The sequence below is a fragment of the Odontesthes bonariensis genome, chromosome 3 (genome assembly GCF_027942865.1).
Source record: "Odontesthes bonariensis isolate fOdoBon6 chromosome 3, fOdoBon6.hap1, whole genome shotgun sequence".
Lineage (NCBI taxonomy): Eukaryota > Metazoa > Chordata > Actinopteri > Atheriniformes > Atherinopsidae > Odontesthes > Odontesthes bonariensis.
In genome coordinates this window covers 36,046,183-36,062,598 of record NC_134508.1, presented here as the reverse complement: position 1 = coordinate 36,062,598, position 16,416 = coordinate 36,046,183, and the positions used below count along the sequence as shown (strand labels likewise).

Here is a 16,416-nt window from a genome sequence, read left to right as displayed (position 1 = left end):
TGACAAGATTGCACATGTCGACTAAAACTCTTATTTCTCAGTCTCTGCGATTCTAGAAACATTAAATCAAGAAAAACTGCTGAGAAGTTAAGCATTTAGCTTTAATTATATATTATCAACCATCCCGTCTTGTTTATTAATGGTTAAACTAAAAATCAAGAAATGATGATTTTCCACTGCATGTACTGAATCAGGATTTATCAGGATTTATCAGGTTAAAAACACATATCAGCACCTGACTGTGGATGATGAGTGAATGAGGAAGTTTGTTCCACATTTTTCGAATATGTTTTATCTTTTCCAACATTCAGAGGTTTTGCTGTGAACATAGCGAGTATAAAGTGTAGGCTAATTGACTTATCACCTGCCAAACTGAATCAGACAGAGCCTGACAGTTCACATTGCCTTCACTGCTTAGATTATTAGCTTACTCGTGTGGCCTTTGTTGTGTGGTTTTGTGACAGTATTTCTTTTTACCTGAGCAGTAGATACCTGAGAGTATCACTGTGTGCAAACAAGAAGCTACAGCATCATTTGCTGCAAGTTTCTGTAACAAATCAAGGAAGCTGATGGCAATTATTTAATATATGCTGAGCTAATCAGCTCGGTTCATATTATATCATTTTATGATTTTACAAAAATGCCATGACAGAGGAAAGTAGGGGTTGGTGTGTTGTGTCCAGCCTCCAACGTTCAAGCTAGTGACAACAAGTTTAAGTAATCGTGGAAAATGTTTTCCACAATCCATTCACTTTCCTACTTCAATTATAACCTCATTTTCTACTTTGTTCCTGCCTATTAATGGTTGGAGTTAGGAGTCAAATGGACATTTAATTTAGAATGAAAGAACATGGTAAGTTCTAGATTGTAAAAGATGGTTTGGGTTAGAAAACTATGCAGTGTCACAGATTACACTCGCCAAACAGAAAATAACGTTGTCATCTCCCAATTTTAAAGCCTGGAGGGTGAAACTACTACATATTGGACATGTGGACAAATGTTCCAGATTGAAATGCCTTCTTAAGCAAATCGAATTATTTGACTGAACACGTAAAGATTCCTGATTGCCAGTAAAGTCAAACCTACCATCTGTGATACAGTTATACATGCAGTGAAAAACTGGCTATGCTTTTTAGTGTTTTCTTAGTTTTCTGTTGATGTATAATTTTCTTTCCAAACAGTTTGTCCTTGCAAATGTGTTAAGTATGAGCACTAAACAAATGGCTGAATGATTTCTTGGATAATGGTGTAGCGTGATGTACATCACCGAAGCAGCAAAATCATGACTGATCTATTCAGAACGGCTTTGTTTTTATGGTAGCAGCTCTTATCTTGTCATGTATTTAAAGAAGTTAATGTTTATTATTATGTTTAAATGTTTAAAATGATAAGAATTTAGAGTAGTCACAGATACATGAAATGACAGTGTTTGCTCCAGCGTTTTTCTTGAGATGGCTTCCATTGCAACACACAGCCGGAGCTATGGTCTTCATGCTACAAGAGTAATGAGAGGGATTGTGCTGCCAGCATTGCCCATCAGCCCCAGAGAGCATGATGACTCTTATCATTAAGCTTTCTCCTGCTTTCTGACCTTTCAACAGTTAGTCATCCATTACTCCATCTTTTCTAACAGAGAAACACTTCACAAGAAACAATTCTTTTTGGGTATAACCTGAGAAGCTGCAAAGGATTTCAGTTAAGAGATCCTGCCTAATCGATGAGCAACTCTTAACACGAAGGAGCGGATGTGGGATCAATAGGTATTAACATCACACTAAGTACTTCTCCTCAGCTCTGCAGAGTGCTTCTGTACATTTAGCCCCTTTATTTTGATTTTAAGGCTAAAAAAAAAAGAATTTAAACTCACTTTCTGCATCAAACACAAATGCATTAAGAACAAAGTTCTGATTGTCTTACTGCCCATCACCAAACAGAAAGCAGATGAAATTATTAACTGTCAGGAATGGACGTCGTGAGAAAGTACTTTGAAAGAAAATAAAAAAATGAGATAAAATGAAAACATTTTGGTCTTTTTATTTCTATATTACCAAAAGTTCAGATTAAGTTCATTATTAACTTCATATCAACATAATATTGTTACAAGGAACACTAGAGAAGTTTGTGAACCTTAAAGCTTTGTGCTTCTGACTCATTCTGCAGTATACTGACTTTTATTATCCACGTTCCTGGACCCGAAGGTGCCGTTGAGTCTATGGGGGCGGAGATACCGCACTGGTTTCCACTCGCACATGACTTGTTTTATGGTCACCTGACATTTTCGTGGGCTTTAGATAGCACCTTTGTGGCCTCTTCAACACGATAAGAAATTCATGTGTATGGCTGTACATGTGCAAGGCTCATACGGAGAAGTATTCTTAGGGCACTGGTGTTACATCCCACAACTGTAGTAGGATCAAAGAGCAAAAAGTTGACACATTCTTGAGTGTTACTTTAAATTTTATCTTTCATTTTTGATTATTTGCAACAGCTACATCTTACACTAACATAGTAATCAAGTGAACTGGGCTGATGGGTTACTGGTATTGTCACTGACCATTCAGACTCTCACTAGCTGTTGTGTATGTTTACAGGGTGTGTCAGTGAGCGGTAGATTGTTCAAACAAATTAGCTTATTTTTAAATACATATGACTTCATTTCATTGAAATTAGCAGCGAGAGTTTGTCCCCATTAGCAAGTGAACAGAGGTCAAATATTTAGCAGCTAAAGAGACAGATATTTCACACACTGGAAAAGTGTGCACAAAAGCCAAAAGGAGAGTGGTCATAGTCACAAAAGAATAATTATGTCTCTTTTTTTGTCCTTTCCTATTTCCTAAAGGAGTGTGGTTTTGCTGAAATTCTGCTCTCCTCTCTTGTTCCTCTCAACTGTTGCCTGCCACCCCATGCGTGCTGAGGATGGGGAGCTTTAATCAAAGAGAAGATTAACTGCAATCTGCTGGTTTCCTTAGCTTGACTACTTTTTTTAAGTCTTTATATGAATACAATTTGAATAAATTGCAGTAAATTGTATTGTATTGAATTTGATTATGATTGGATATAATTGGACTATATCTAACTCAACTTGTACTGTTGAGTTGAAAAGTGACTTTAGACTATTTTTCTTGTCAGTTGGTGCTAAAAAAAATTAATTTACTAAACTGAATTAATCTAATGTTAATACTTCTCCCGGTTCACTACATACTACTACTATGTTATAACTACTATGTTATAAGTAAACATAACTGATACAAAAATAAACAGTCACTTTCACAGTCAGATAAATTACCATCTGAAAATCTGTTTTTTCTTCAACATCTTTTCCCACTTATCAACTTCCTCAAATGACACAGTAATGAAGGAGATTGTACTCTGAGTTAGGAAAGTGCACATGGGAGCACATTTCTAACCACACTAATCAGTGTCATAAAGTTATATTTCTTATATTTCAAAATGCTGCTTTTTAGCTTAGCTTTTTGTAACTGTATGAAAAGGTACTTTCATTAAAAGGTACTTACTAGTGATCTTTAATGTATTACACGAGAAAATATCTCATGGCTGCTCACATGAAACAAACTGACAAGAATGAGAGTGGTTTAAATATCCAGACCAAAAAGAAACCAAAATGTTTCAGTGACATTTTTTTTACATCAAACATAATCTGTTTAAGCGGGCTATTTAAACATAGGTTATCTAAACTACACGTGTGTTTCTGTGAAGAAACGTGAGCTATCCCCATTTTTGTTGCCCCAACCTTATTCTTAGTGCAAATTAGCATGTGTACTTCGGTCTTGTGTCAGTCGTAAAAAACTTGTTCAGGTTGAGTGACTTTAACTGTATTAATAGTACTCATTGAGCTGCAAATAGCAGGCTGGCGACCCCTCCAGTGTGTGCCTCACCTCATGCCCAATGGTAGCTGGTAAAAGCTCCTTAAATGATTGTTTAAAAGTCAAGTTTCTTAAAGGGAAAATGTGCTGTTTTGTGCAACTCTTCATTTCCCCTGAATGTCCACAGTGAAGGTGAGATGTGCATATATAATAGCCACATAAATAGGAAATTGGGCACGTAGGAATAATACTTTAAAGAAAGAGAAGAGTATAGCTGATCATCCCTAATCCCGGGTCTCAATATGGTGAAAACATGACTTCTTGCCGCTTTCTGTCATAAAACAGAATAGTCATAACACATCAATTCAGATATACTACCCTGTACTTTTACCCTAAGCATTTACTGAGTCATTTTGATAACGTAAAATCATACACAAAAGACTTAAAATGTATATAATTGGCATTCAAAAGTGTGCCTGATGTTGATTGCTATTTAGGCGCATTGCCAAGAGATCATGCTACTCCACTCCTGTTTCTAAGTCTTGGCTGTTAAATGAATGACTTGCTGCTGCTCGTGTTTCACAGATGGCCAGTAATGCCCCTCTGTACCTCTTCATATATTCTGAAATCAGACTACACATCAGAGTTGATGCTCCTCAGCAAGACAGAGGAGGAGATGACCTGACTGCCTGCAATCAGGATGAAACAGATTATACTTTCATGTCCATTCATTTTACAGCTGAGAATATAAATACAAGGGGCTTGGATGAATTTATATAAACATCTAAAAGTGTGATAATGGACTATAATATCTTATACACGCAAACGGGTAAGTGGAGGAAATTTTGATAATGTGCTCTGTAGCTTCTCTCTGCCGGGGTGCTGATACTTGCAGGATAATGGATTCCATGTTGAACTCTAGCAGAAAATTCAATTACAGACCAAATCAGTGGAAGAAAAGAGACACATTGTCCCTCTGAAGATCTCAAACCTGTTGTTGGAGGAGTGAAGGGTTGGCTGGTAGGGCATTCATTACATATGCAGAAATATGCATAGGAGGGAAATAATCATGCAATACTATAACAAAATCAGCTTTCTATTTTGCAGCCCTAAAGAAAATTGTAAAATGTTCTTTTCTCTTTGTGTTGGACCATAGTGATGCTATCCACAGTCAAGCATCTTCATCCTTTCTTTAAAAGTTGGATTCAGCACTTTGAACCTCACATAGCTCACAGTTGCACCCTTTATGACTCTTTAGGTTGGTCCTCTCTAAAGCAGAGAAGAAAAATGCACATATTGATGTTTATTGGTTGCTGGAATAGGCTCCAGGCCTACAGCCTGCAGTCCTGATCAGGATAAAACATCCATCCATCCATCCATTTTCTATACCACTGAATCCGTCGGTCGAGTCACGAGGGGGCTGGAGCCTATCCCAGCAGTCAATGGGCGAGAGGCGGGGTACACCCTGGACAGGCCGCCAGTCCATCACAAGGCCACACAGAGACAAACGAGACAAACAACCATACACGCTCACACTCAGGATAAAACAGGCATGGAAAAAATTATGTTAAAGAAGCAATGTGAATTAATTTATTACCAGACAGTATGATACTAAATCTACAGCAAGAATCATTTAAAATGTTCCAAGGGTCCAAGCTGGGTAAACTACTACCTCCTTTTATGCTCCTAATGCATGAAATGAGCTTCAGAGTATCATCGATTACAGTCACTTCCCTCTTCACATACTTTTAAAGGTGTTTTAAGAACTATCCTAAAGCAAACCTGTTACAAAGTTTTTAACTGGAGGAGAAATGTGCTAGAATTAGTTGATATGATCTTGTCTTGTTTTTCTTTTTTCTTCTTTGCCCCTTTATGGTTTTTTATGCTTAACTTCAATGTGAAGTTGTGTTTTATGTAGCCGTCTTGACCAGGACTCCTTGAAAGATGGTAACCCTCTCACAATGTTTCTCTACTGCAAGATACAAATCTCTTGCTCGCTGGTATGAGGAATCCTGCCCCCTCACGTGATATGGTGGTGACAAAGTCAGATAACAGCTACAGCAATGCTATAGTACAAAAGCAAAGCCATCTAAGCGATCGTAACATGAAAAGGGTGATGATTTTCTGTCAAAACGTAACATGTGCCAGATCCTTTAGATTAAAAAGGTCACTGGGCCTTGAGAGAGGATTGCTCTTCAAGTATCTTTATAGATTTCTTAATCTGTTTTATTTTCTATTGAGTTCAGCTAAAGGAATTACACTGGCATCATGCCCCCTCTAGTCTGCCGAGCTGTATTTGTGTAGTTTTTTTTGTTTAATATGTATTTTTTTGGTCACATTTCCATTTACACCTAAGTAGAAACTTTACAAAATCAATGTATTATAAACTGTTTAAAATGAGTATAGTGTTGCAATTAAATATATTCATATTGTTTTCAATGTTTTTTTTTCTTTCTAATCTGTGTATCTGCACTGTTTATCTGTTACTTAAACACCACTGAGGCAGTAGGAATATATGAATATATATGTATATAAGGGGTAAAATAAAACAGTAAAATCCATAGATAAAAACACAAATACAATTGTATGTGTTTCAAAAAGCAAGTAGGTAATGTGCAGGAAATTAAACTAGCAACAACCTCACTAATATGTTCTAGTGTTGTATTCCCTATATGAAAATGAATTAACTCTACAAATGTTACTCTATTAGACATGTGAAAATGGCTCTGAATGAACCTATTAGTTTCAGAGGAACCAAGGTCTGTGATTAACAACTGCAGACTAAAACCCTGTAATTTGAGTTGACACTGACCCCGTGTCTTGCAGGCAAAGCTACACAGATAGTCAATATACTGGAGTCTCCCTGAGACACCTTTTTAAAAGTAATTTATATGTAGGTTTATATAATTATGGATAATATGAAGCATACTGTGGGTTTACTTAAGTACATGAAAAAATTTTTTTAGTTATTTTTCTAATAATGTTAATCTTGTATTTCCACTGGGTGTTCCCAGTTTTGTAGTAGAATGAATATAAAGTTCAACATGAACATACTCAACCTGCAATATCTCAATCAAACACTACCCACAAATATCCAGCCTGAGTAAGTGCTACATTTGTGTTCCTCCACACAGCTCCTCACACACATATTATGGTAGCCTCGTCTGCCATCCTTAACAAGCTATACACAGTCACAGCAGATTTTTACATCTTATCCTGCCTCGTGTATGTTGTAAAAACAGAAGTTAAAACATGTCTCACATGTGCAACCTCGAGTTGTCAAGTAGGGAAAACAATATCTGGATCACATTCTCAGGAGAATGTTCACAGTTTAAGGGTGAAAATTGCTTTAACAGACATAACAAATTAATTAATAACTGTGGCTCAGGCCAAGATTAGCATTTAATACAAATCAAATAGCATTTGTTTAGTATATCTATGCAACTGAAAGTGTTTTCAAAACTGAGCAGTAACAATAACATTAACAGATGGATCCTAATTTTAATTGTATGTCATTTTGATTTGTGCGCCTGACTCTGCCGGTGTTAAAGTGAATAATGTCTGTATTTCCTTTTCTCAGAATTGCTACTCTGAAGGAGGAATTTGTATGCAATGGCTTTGGTCCTCATACAGGTAATTTTTCTTTATCTGACAACATAATGCAGGTGTGACAGGAAAGTCATATTGTGGCTTGTTTTTCAGCAGCTTGCTGTGAAACAAAATACATCCTGCTGTGCATCGATCCTTCTTCAGCGCAGCAGCAGTTCTTTCAGTATCCAAGGGAGAACTACTTAGTCATTACTGTAAGGTAAAGAGCATTTTATATTGTGATGGTTCAATGTTTGCTCATACAAAAGCAAACACACAGATGACAGCCTAAAGAGAGAAAATAGGCATACCATATCTGCATGATCCTGACATGAATGGCAGAATGTGGGTGCAAATGTTTTTCCCTCCCTTTCAGTTGTCTTTCATTTATGACATATAGGCTGAACATACCAACATTTTCCTCTCATCACTTTGTCCATTTTGTAAATCAATGTCAGCTGACAGAATGAGGCAAACTGTGAGATTTGTTTGATTCAGAGTCGTATGACTCAAACCGAGAATCAAATTGACACTTGTGAATGTGCAGGGAGGCACAAGAGCATGCCTGTGTGTGTGTGTGTGTGTGTGTGTGTGCGTGTGTGTGTGTGTGTGTGTGTGTGTGTGTGTGTGTGTGTGTGTGTGTGTGTGTGTGCGTGTGTGTGTGTCTAAATGTGTGATGGAGGTAGGTCACTTGTTGGTCATAAGAACAAACTCATGTTCAGAGACATTTACAACATCTGACAGGCTGTGTCTAACATGATAATGTGTTCAATGCCCCCAATGCATGCAGCATACTTCTTTACATTCATATTCCTGAAAAAAATGACAAGAAACACTCTTGTGCTTCGCTGAATTCAAGTATGTGACTTTGTTTTTTAACTAAACAGTGCTTTGCTCCTAATTCTCATCAATTATTGCAAATGTGCAAATTTCCATTGGATTAGAGATTGACATTTGAATGTGTTTTTATGTTCTTTTTTCATTATCTCATGTTTTCTGTGATTGCGTATTTATGCCGACTGTTGCGAATCAAATTGCCCCTGGAAAGAAATAAAAATAATCTAATTCAATACAAATAGTAATTATATAAAGATCCAAATTACAAGAAAGAATGTATAATACCTACCTTGGTCTACATTGCATAAGTCTAACAATAAAAGGCACAAAAACTGTTGTGCGTGCAGTTTCAACAAAAACTTCCACAATACAAGCCCTCCAGAGCTCCTGGAACTGACGGTGCAAAGAATAATGCTGTAGTAGTTGCTGAACATAATGGGCAACACTGCACATCCTCTACACATCACAGCAATAAAACAATGGAGTGAGTTCAGTCACAGGCTTCTACAGCTACACTGCATTAAAGAACGTCACAGGAGATTAAATGCCCCAGCATCAATAACTTTATGCAACAACCGCTATATATATATGTATATATATATATATATATATATATATATATATATATATATAATTCCGACATTTTTAATTTTCCACAAATATTAAATGCCTGTGTTTGTAAATTGTAACATGCCTACATTTTGCATTCAGTGCAAATGTCATAAATGGGTTGTGTACAATTTTAACACATTATTGTAAAGAGGTAGGTGGGGGTCAAAAGTTGCATCACACTTCGGACCGACATGTCAGAGAACTGAGCTCCATTCTGATCCAACCCAATGTTATCTAAGGACTTTAGCCTTTTCTAATTTACATTAATTTACTGTTAATTAGGGTTGGGCATTAAAATGACATGGTTAGGACTAAGAATTCCAACACATGATTATGCTAAAACATTAACACAAAAATGGTTACAGGTTGACATCACGTTGGACATAATGATGCCCCAAACTAAAACATTTCCATCTTACAATTTCTGCACCTTTATTATTGCAGTTACATTTTGGAGATGTCGTAGAATGTACTAATTACAGATTTTCTTTGTGAGACTTTCGTTGTGAGCCTAAGGAGCAACTTGTCCAAAAATTTAACTGAAATTGAAGATTTTCAAAGAGCATTGTTCCAGTGCGTTATCAGTTTGATTTGGTAATTAAAGTCAAACGTGGTTACAAATGTGGTTGGTGATGTCATCAGGAGACACGGCATTAATTTCCATAGCTATGCTGATGATACACAGCTCTATGTCTGTCTTCTGAGGACACAAGGCCAGTTGATATTCTTCTTATCTGTATTTTAGATATAAAATCATAGATGGCAGAGAATTTCCTGCAGCTCAACCAAGACTAAACAGAGGTTTTAATTATTGGTCCTGAAGCCAAGAGACAGAAACTTTTACTTAAACTACAAGATTTTAAACCATCACAATGTGTTAAGAACCTGGGCATCACTTTTGCGCTTGATTTTATCCCGTATATCAAAAATATAACCAAAATAGGTTTCTATCACCTTAGGAACATTGCCAGAGTCCGCCCGTTTCTCTCTCTGTCTAACACGGAGGTGCTGATGCATGCTTTTATCTGCAGTCGCATAGATTACTACAATGCCCTGCTTTCTGGTCTTCCCAAAAAGAGCATCTCAAATCTACAACTACTTCAAAACTCAGCCACACGTGTGCTGACGAGGACCAGAAGGCAGGAGCGCATCACACCAGTTTTAAAATGACTGCATTGGCTCCCCGTGCGTTTCAGGATCGATTTTAAGGTTCTTTAATTAGTTTTTAAGTGACTTAATGGTCTTGGGTTTTCTTATCTATCTGATCTGCTTTTATATTACCAACCCTCGCGGACCCTGAGGTTCTCCAAATGTGAGAACAAAAACCCACGGTGAGGCATCCTTCCATTACTATGGCCCACGTCTGTGGAACGGCCTGCCGGAGAGCCTCAGGGCCGCAGAGACTGTCAATGGTTTTAAAAGCAGGCTCAAGACACACCTTTTTAACTTGGCTTTTAATTGATTTCCTTCTTATCCTTCTTATCCTTCTTATATCCCTTTACATCCCTGCGGATGTTCTATGAGTCTGTGGTGGCCAGTGCCATCCTCTACGCTGTTGCATGCTGGGGCAGCAGACTGAAGGTGAAGGACGCCAACAGACTGAACAAACTCATCCGCAAAGCCAGCCACGTTGTCGGAGAGGAGCTGGACTCTCTGACAGCAGTGTCAGACGGAAGGATGCTGTCCAGGATCAAATCCATGCTGGACAATCCTGCACATCCTCTTCATAATGTGTTGGTCAGCCACAGAAGCACCTTCAGCCAGAGACTGATTGCACCACGCTGCACCACAGAGCGCCACAGGAAGTCATTCCTGCCTGTGGCCATCAAACTGTACAATTCCAGTGTATGACATCACTTCACCATGTGCAATAACCCGGTCATAACAATAATAATTAGCTACTGAGTAGCATTGTAAATACTGTTTATTGTTTATTCTATTTTTGTACATATCGATATTTTTATTCTTATTTTATTTTTATTTTATTTTTTTCCCTATCTTATTCTTATTAATCTTTATTTTCCTGTAAATAAGAGCACTGCAACAAAAGAATTTCCCGCAAGGGATTAATAAAGTTATTCTGATTCTGATTCTGATTCTGATTTAACTACTTATTTATGGTGTTTAACTTCGATCCTAGCCTTAGGCTGTTTTCTAGGATAATGTTTTAGGAATAATATCTTATATCTTTTAAATGTATTTATTGTATTCTGTTATTCTTATTATCGTTATTTTTATAATTTCTATTTATATCATTTATTTCTTTTTTATTATTCATTTATTTTTTTTGCTTCTATCTAGTCTTTTCTTTTTTTTTTTTTTTACTACTACTTTGAATACCGATTTCATTCTGCTGCCTTGTTTTTATCCTCCAGCTCCAGTGTTTTCCTCAAGGGGAGCCCTCCACACTGGGAGTTGAGCTGGGGCTGCCTGGGAGGGCGTTGGTCTGGGGTCTGAGTGTAAACATCAGCACAGGGACAGAGTAACATTTTATCAGCTTTGCGTGGACATAACAGTGTCCTTGAATGTTGTTGCTCATACAGAGCAGCACTGCCAACAGCTGCAGAGGTGCATTTACCATTCAATGTGAGCTATATGTAATTATCTTTCAAAACAGTCAAAACAATCTACTTACATCAGACAGCATCTCATGACAAGTAAGGGATTTAAAAAAAAAAAAGGTTTATTATTTATTACTAAATACTCGTTACAGCCAATTACGGTTATTGGCCTCATGCATCAAGAATAGATAACACGAGCTTAAGCGGAACATTTGCATTGGATGTTCTGTAACAACCTTTGAATAAATTCAGTTTGCTTACAGTTTAGATTTGTAGAAGCGCATGAAAAGGCCACACCGCTAAAATATCGGCTAAACAAAGGAGAGACTGTAGACTGAAAGCTTTAAGGATTATTGGAAACACATAATCACAGCCATGTAAACGAAAGTCATGTCAATAGAGGGAGAACAGCATATCTGCTGCAACATTAACGAAAGGAACAAAAGAAAGGTTACAGAAAATAGGACAAATTTACACCCAATGAAAGAATTCAGGTTCATTTTTGACACATTTGTTTGCTTTTATAGTGGAAAACTGTTACCTCTGAATTTGTGCTTCCACTTTTGTTTAACTGGTGAGTGCCACAGGATGAGTTCTTTACATTTAGAATGATTTGCCTCATTGTTCTGAGAGCACAGTTGGTGATTGTTTTTTCTACACAATTTTCAGTCATGAGAGTGACCGGGAAGATTACAGCCACATACCTGGAATTTCCCATTGGTTTATTATCTTTTTGTTGTGAGGACAAATTTTTGTTTTGACAGAGGAAAGTAAAATGTGACAGAACACAGCATAGTGTGGCATGGATATGATTCCTGATAGATGAGAAGACATCAATCCAGCCATGCATCTGTCAATCTTCTATACCAGGGATGTCCAAAGTCGGTCCTCGAGGGCCGCTGTCCTGCAGGCTTTAGATATTTCCCTGCTTCAACACACCTGATTCAGATGGAATGGATCTCTTCAAAAGATTGTTAAGTTCTGCACAAGCCTGCTAATGCATTGATCTGATCAGGTGTGTTGAAGCAGGGAAACATCTAAAACCTGCAGGGCAGCGGCCCTCGAGGACCGGATGTGGACATCCCTGTTCTTTACCCACTTAATCTAATTCAGGGTTGAGGAGGTGGCTGGAGTCCAACCCGGCTGGCACTTGGTGAGGGGCAGGGTAAATGGTAAATAGACTGGGCTTTTGTAGCCCTTTTCTAGTCTAGCTGACCAATCCAAACACTTTTACACTACGAGCCACATTCACTCATTCTCACACACACACAGTCATACATGACATCTTAGTCTATACAACATTTCAGGCTACACAGTGCTTTTTTTTTTTTCTATCACACACAAGCAACGTGGGGTTCAGTGTGTTGCCCAAGGCCCGAGGACACTTTGGTGGTCCGGGGAAGCTGGGAGTCGAGCCACTGACCTTTTGATTGGTAGAAGACTGCTCTTCGTCCTGAGCTGGTGACCCATCCATCACAGGGCCACACAGAAACAGACGAGACTAACAACCATGCACTCACAGATAAACAGACAATATTCATATATTTCATATTTGTCATATGGCTTGTATGTGAATTTAGTTTAAATGTTGAAATAAATATTAGTTTTGTAGCTTTGTTTTCAGATGTTTCAGTTTAAGACTGTTTAGTTACAGGAATCTGTGATCCTTTGAATAAATATGACACAGAGCTTTGGTGAGGATAAAGAATCACTTATTTCTTGGAGGTTATTGTGAACAAGAGCCGAGCGTAGACTAATCCAATAACTCAAGGGGCATTTAAAAAACTGAACCCAGTGGAATAATCTTCATTACAGGGGTAAAAGTGGCTTTTATTGACCCTCTTACTAATCCGCTCTGCTGACTGCATCTCTCTTGTTCTGTGAGCAAAGTTTGATAAGTGTTGTTTACTTTCATCTGTGTCTGAGGTTACTGTCACTGACTTTCTTTCACAGAACCAAAAGCATGAAGCAACAAACCACACTGACCTCCACACTGATCAATACTAAAAGCATCTCTTAACATCCAAATATCTAGAGGCCTTTTAGAGGAGTAGCTTGTCTTCATCGTCAAACTAAAAGATGCCAAAAAGAGGCAAAGTTTGCTTTGAGTGAAGATGAAAATGCATTTAGGTTACACCAGAAAAGGAGAGAAAGGAAAGAAATCTTCTACTTGAAGAGTCATACACTGATCAATTCTCAGATATTCCTACAATCGATTATTCTTTCTTACAAATACTAACAAATAAAAAGTGCACTGACCAGAGTTTGTATCTTTCATTTATAGACAGATTCAATAAAGTTTTTTTACCTTTTTACCTCTCTGCAAAACTAACACAGTCCTCATGGAAGCAACAGGAGAAGAGTAGATGTGAACTGAGCATGATAACAACTTAAATGAAAGCAAAAGCCAAGGGAAAACTGGTTATTAAATGACACACTTTTGTTTAATTACTTTTCCTCACGAATAAAACAGACACATGTTCCCCTTACAGACCGATTAATACTGACCCAGCTGTTCTTTCTTCATGTACTGATGTGACAAAACAACAATTCAAAAACTACTTAAATAACTGACATCCAGTCCTGTGAAAAAGTAAGTACATTCTCTTTCCACCTTTTATGCATTAAGAAATAAATCAAAAACCATCTGGTCCACGCCAGGTCTTAAAATGAGGTCAATTCAGCCCTAAGATAAACAACAACAAATGACATATTACAGTGTGTCACAATTCATTTAACAAATCTCTAAACCAAAATACATTAGCAGTGTGAAAAAACTAAGTACATCCCATGTTTTAATATCTTGTAGAACCACCTTTAGCAGCAATAACCTGAAGTAATCGTTTTCTGTGTGATGTTATCAGTCTTTCATGGTGGAGGAATTTTGGCCCATTCTTCTTTACAGTATCGCTTCAATTCCTTGAGGTTTGCAGACATTTAATTATGCGCAGCCCTAATCAGGTCCTGCGACAGAATTTAAAACAGATTTAGCTGCATGATTTGACTCAACAATATTTTGGTATGCAGAGGAGGTCAAAGGTAGTCCGGCTAGTTGGCTGGGGCCACAAAAAATAAAGCGTTTTGCTTCTCAAAAAAATATGCGTTCAAAAGAGTAATACATTCGCATCACAAAATCGTCCCTCCAGAAAAGGTCAGACCTCACAATCGCTTGGCGCTATTTTTGCCTCCCTTCATATCAATGCGTGCAGTGTAGACCGTGCAGACCGAGCAGTCCCCTGCTTCCGAGCAGTAAACACCGTAACAGGTGCAGCTATCGGCAGGTGGCTGAACGCAGTGATATGAAGGGAGAGAGAAAATAGCGCCAAGCGATGTGAGGTCTGACTTTTTCTGGATGGACGATTTTGTGATGCGAATGTATTACTCTTTTGAACGCATATTGTTTTGAGAAGCAAAACGCTTTATTTTTGTGGCCCCAGCCAACTAGCCGGACTACCTTCGTCAACGCCAAAACGAGGCCGGAACTCGGCTCACAGGACGCAGCAGGGGGCAAGTCAATGTTCATAAATGATATTGCTAATATGGGATGTCATACAGCTTCATGTCAAAAGAGACGAACTATCCCTTTAAAAAATCAACAAGGGTGTACTTTTTTTTCACATGATCGAAGCCTAAAGGCCAGTTCATGGTCACACATTCATGCTAATGTGCCTCCCCGCAAAATGAAATACCATGGTTGTACAAACAACACCAGGGCTGTGGAGACATTCATGCATGCAGTCCACCAACAACTCGACAGTGTTTTGCCTCTTGGCGATGACACAATGGGCTGAATGTTGATTGAACGGAGGGATGCCTCAAACCAGATAATCGTCTAATCTGAGTTCACTACAAAGTTTACAAGCAGTGTTTGAGAGTGCTGATGCAACAGGCTTGCCATCACTGCAAAGACTTTGTTCTTCCAGAGTAACCACCTTTTCCGGGGCTGAGGCAATTTATTCAGTTGCCCATATTCTCACAGAAGCACTTTTTACAGGCCGGTGAGTGCCTTGAGATGCAACACTACACTATGATTGTAAAAGTACTTCACATTTCCACACACATGTTCACAGTAAGTACGACTAAAAGCTGAAAATGAATGAGCAAAAGCTCTAATGTGAGCAGCAGGCTCTCCCTCTAATTAGATACCAATAATACACTGAAGAAGAAAATGTGAGTTTTCAAGGAAAAACTAAAAATCTGCGATATTTAGCTTCAATGCAGCAAGTTGACCTGCCCTGAGTTCCAATCCCACTGAGATGAAGGAAAGCATATCTCGGAATAAAAAGACAAAAGAATGGTTTTGAAAACGGTTTGGTAAATAAATCAGGGTTGCTTAAGTATATGCTTAAATATTGAAAAGGGAGGAAAAAAATGCCACTTCTGGGAAATGTGGGTCATGTATTAAAAAAGCCTGCATTACTAACATTAAATTGTGGGAAATAAAAGCCCTCTGCAGGAGTAGAAAGTGAGTGGCTCTGCAAATGCAGCACTGTTGAAGGGACTGAGCTATGTTGGCAGTTTCAGACCCACAGCAAGCATCTAATTTAAGACTACTCGTGCAAATTCCTCTGTTAATTGGCTTTCGACCACGTAGAACAGGGCGAAAGCGCGAGCTATCAATCAACAAATAAAAGACTCACCACCTGTGCTGCAAAGACTGCAGTAAAAAGTTATATTCTCTTACCTCTTCTCAGGATTATGAGAGGAGCTCCGTCCGGACAAGGTTGCTCGCTGATGCGATTAAAATCAACGCAACAAAGGCAGAGCTATGTTTTAATACTGCATAAAGCTGAAAGGGGATGTTACTGTTGTTCAGGTGTAAAAGCCGATTTAAAAAGCAGATGTGAGCATCTGTACATGATCAGCAGCCAGCTGAAAGCCGCGGAGCAGATACTCCCCGATCCTCTTCTGATGCTCAAGTCTCTATTTTCCTTTCTTTTAAATCGCACATGCTGCCACCGTCTTGTAACCACTCCCCGACGTCCAATGTGCTC

General features: G+C 38.2%; 1 protein-coding gene across 1 annotated transcript in view; it reads right to left on the bottom strand.

Annotated features, from left to right (window-relative positions):
- The window catches only part of rap1gapb (RAP1 GTPase activating protein b), a 128,192-nt gene extending 112,030 nt beyond the window's left edge, over window positions 1-16,162 (bottom strand). The window contains exon 1 of the mRNA XM_075461643.1: window positions 16,107-16,162. The gene's annotated coding sequence lies outside the window, so the exon portion shown is untranslated. The remainder of the gene's footprint in view (window positions 1-16,106) is intronic.
- Between the last annotated feature and the right edge of the window lie 254 nt (window positions 16,163-16,416).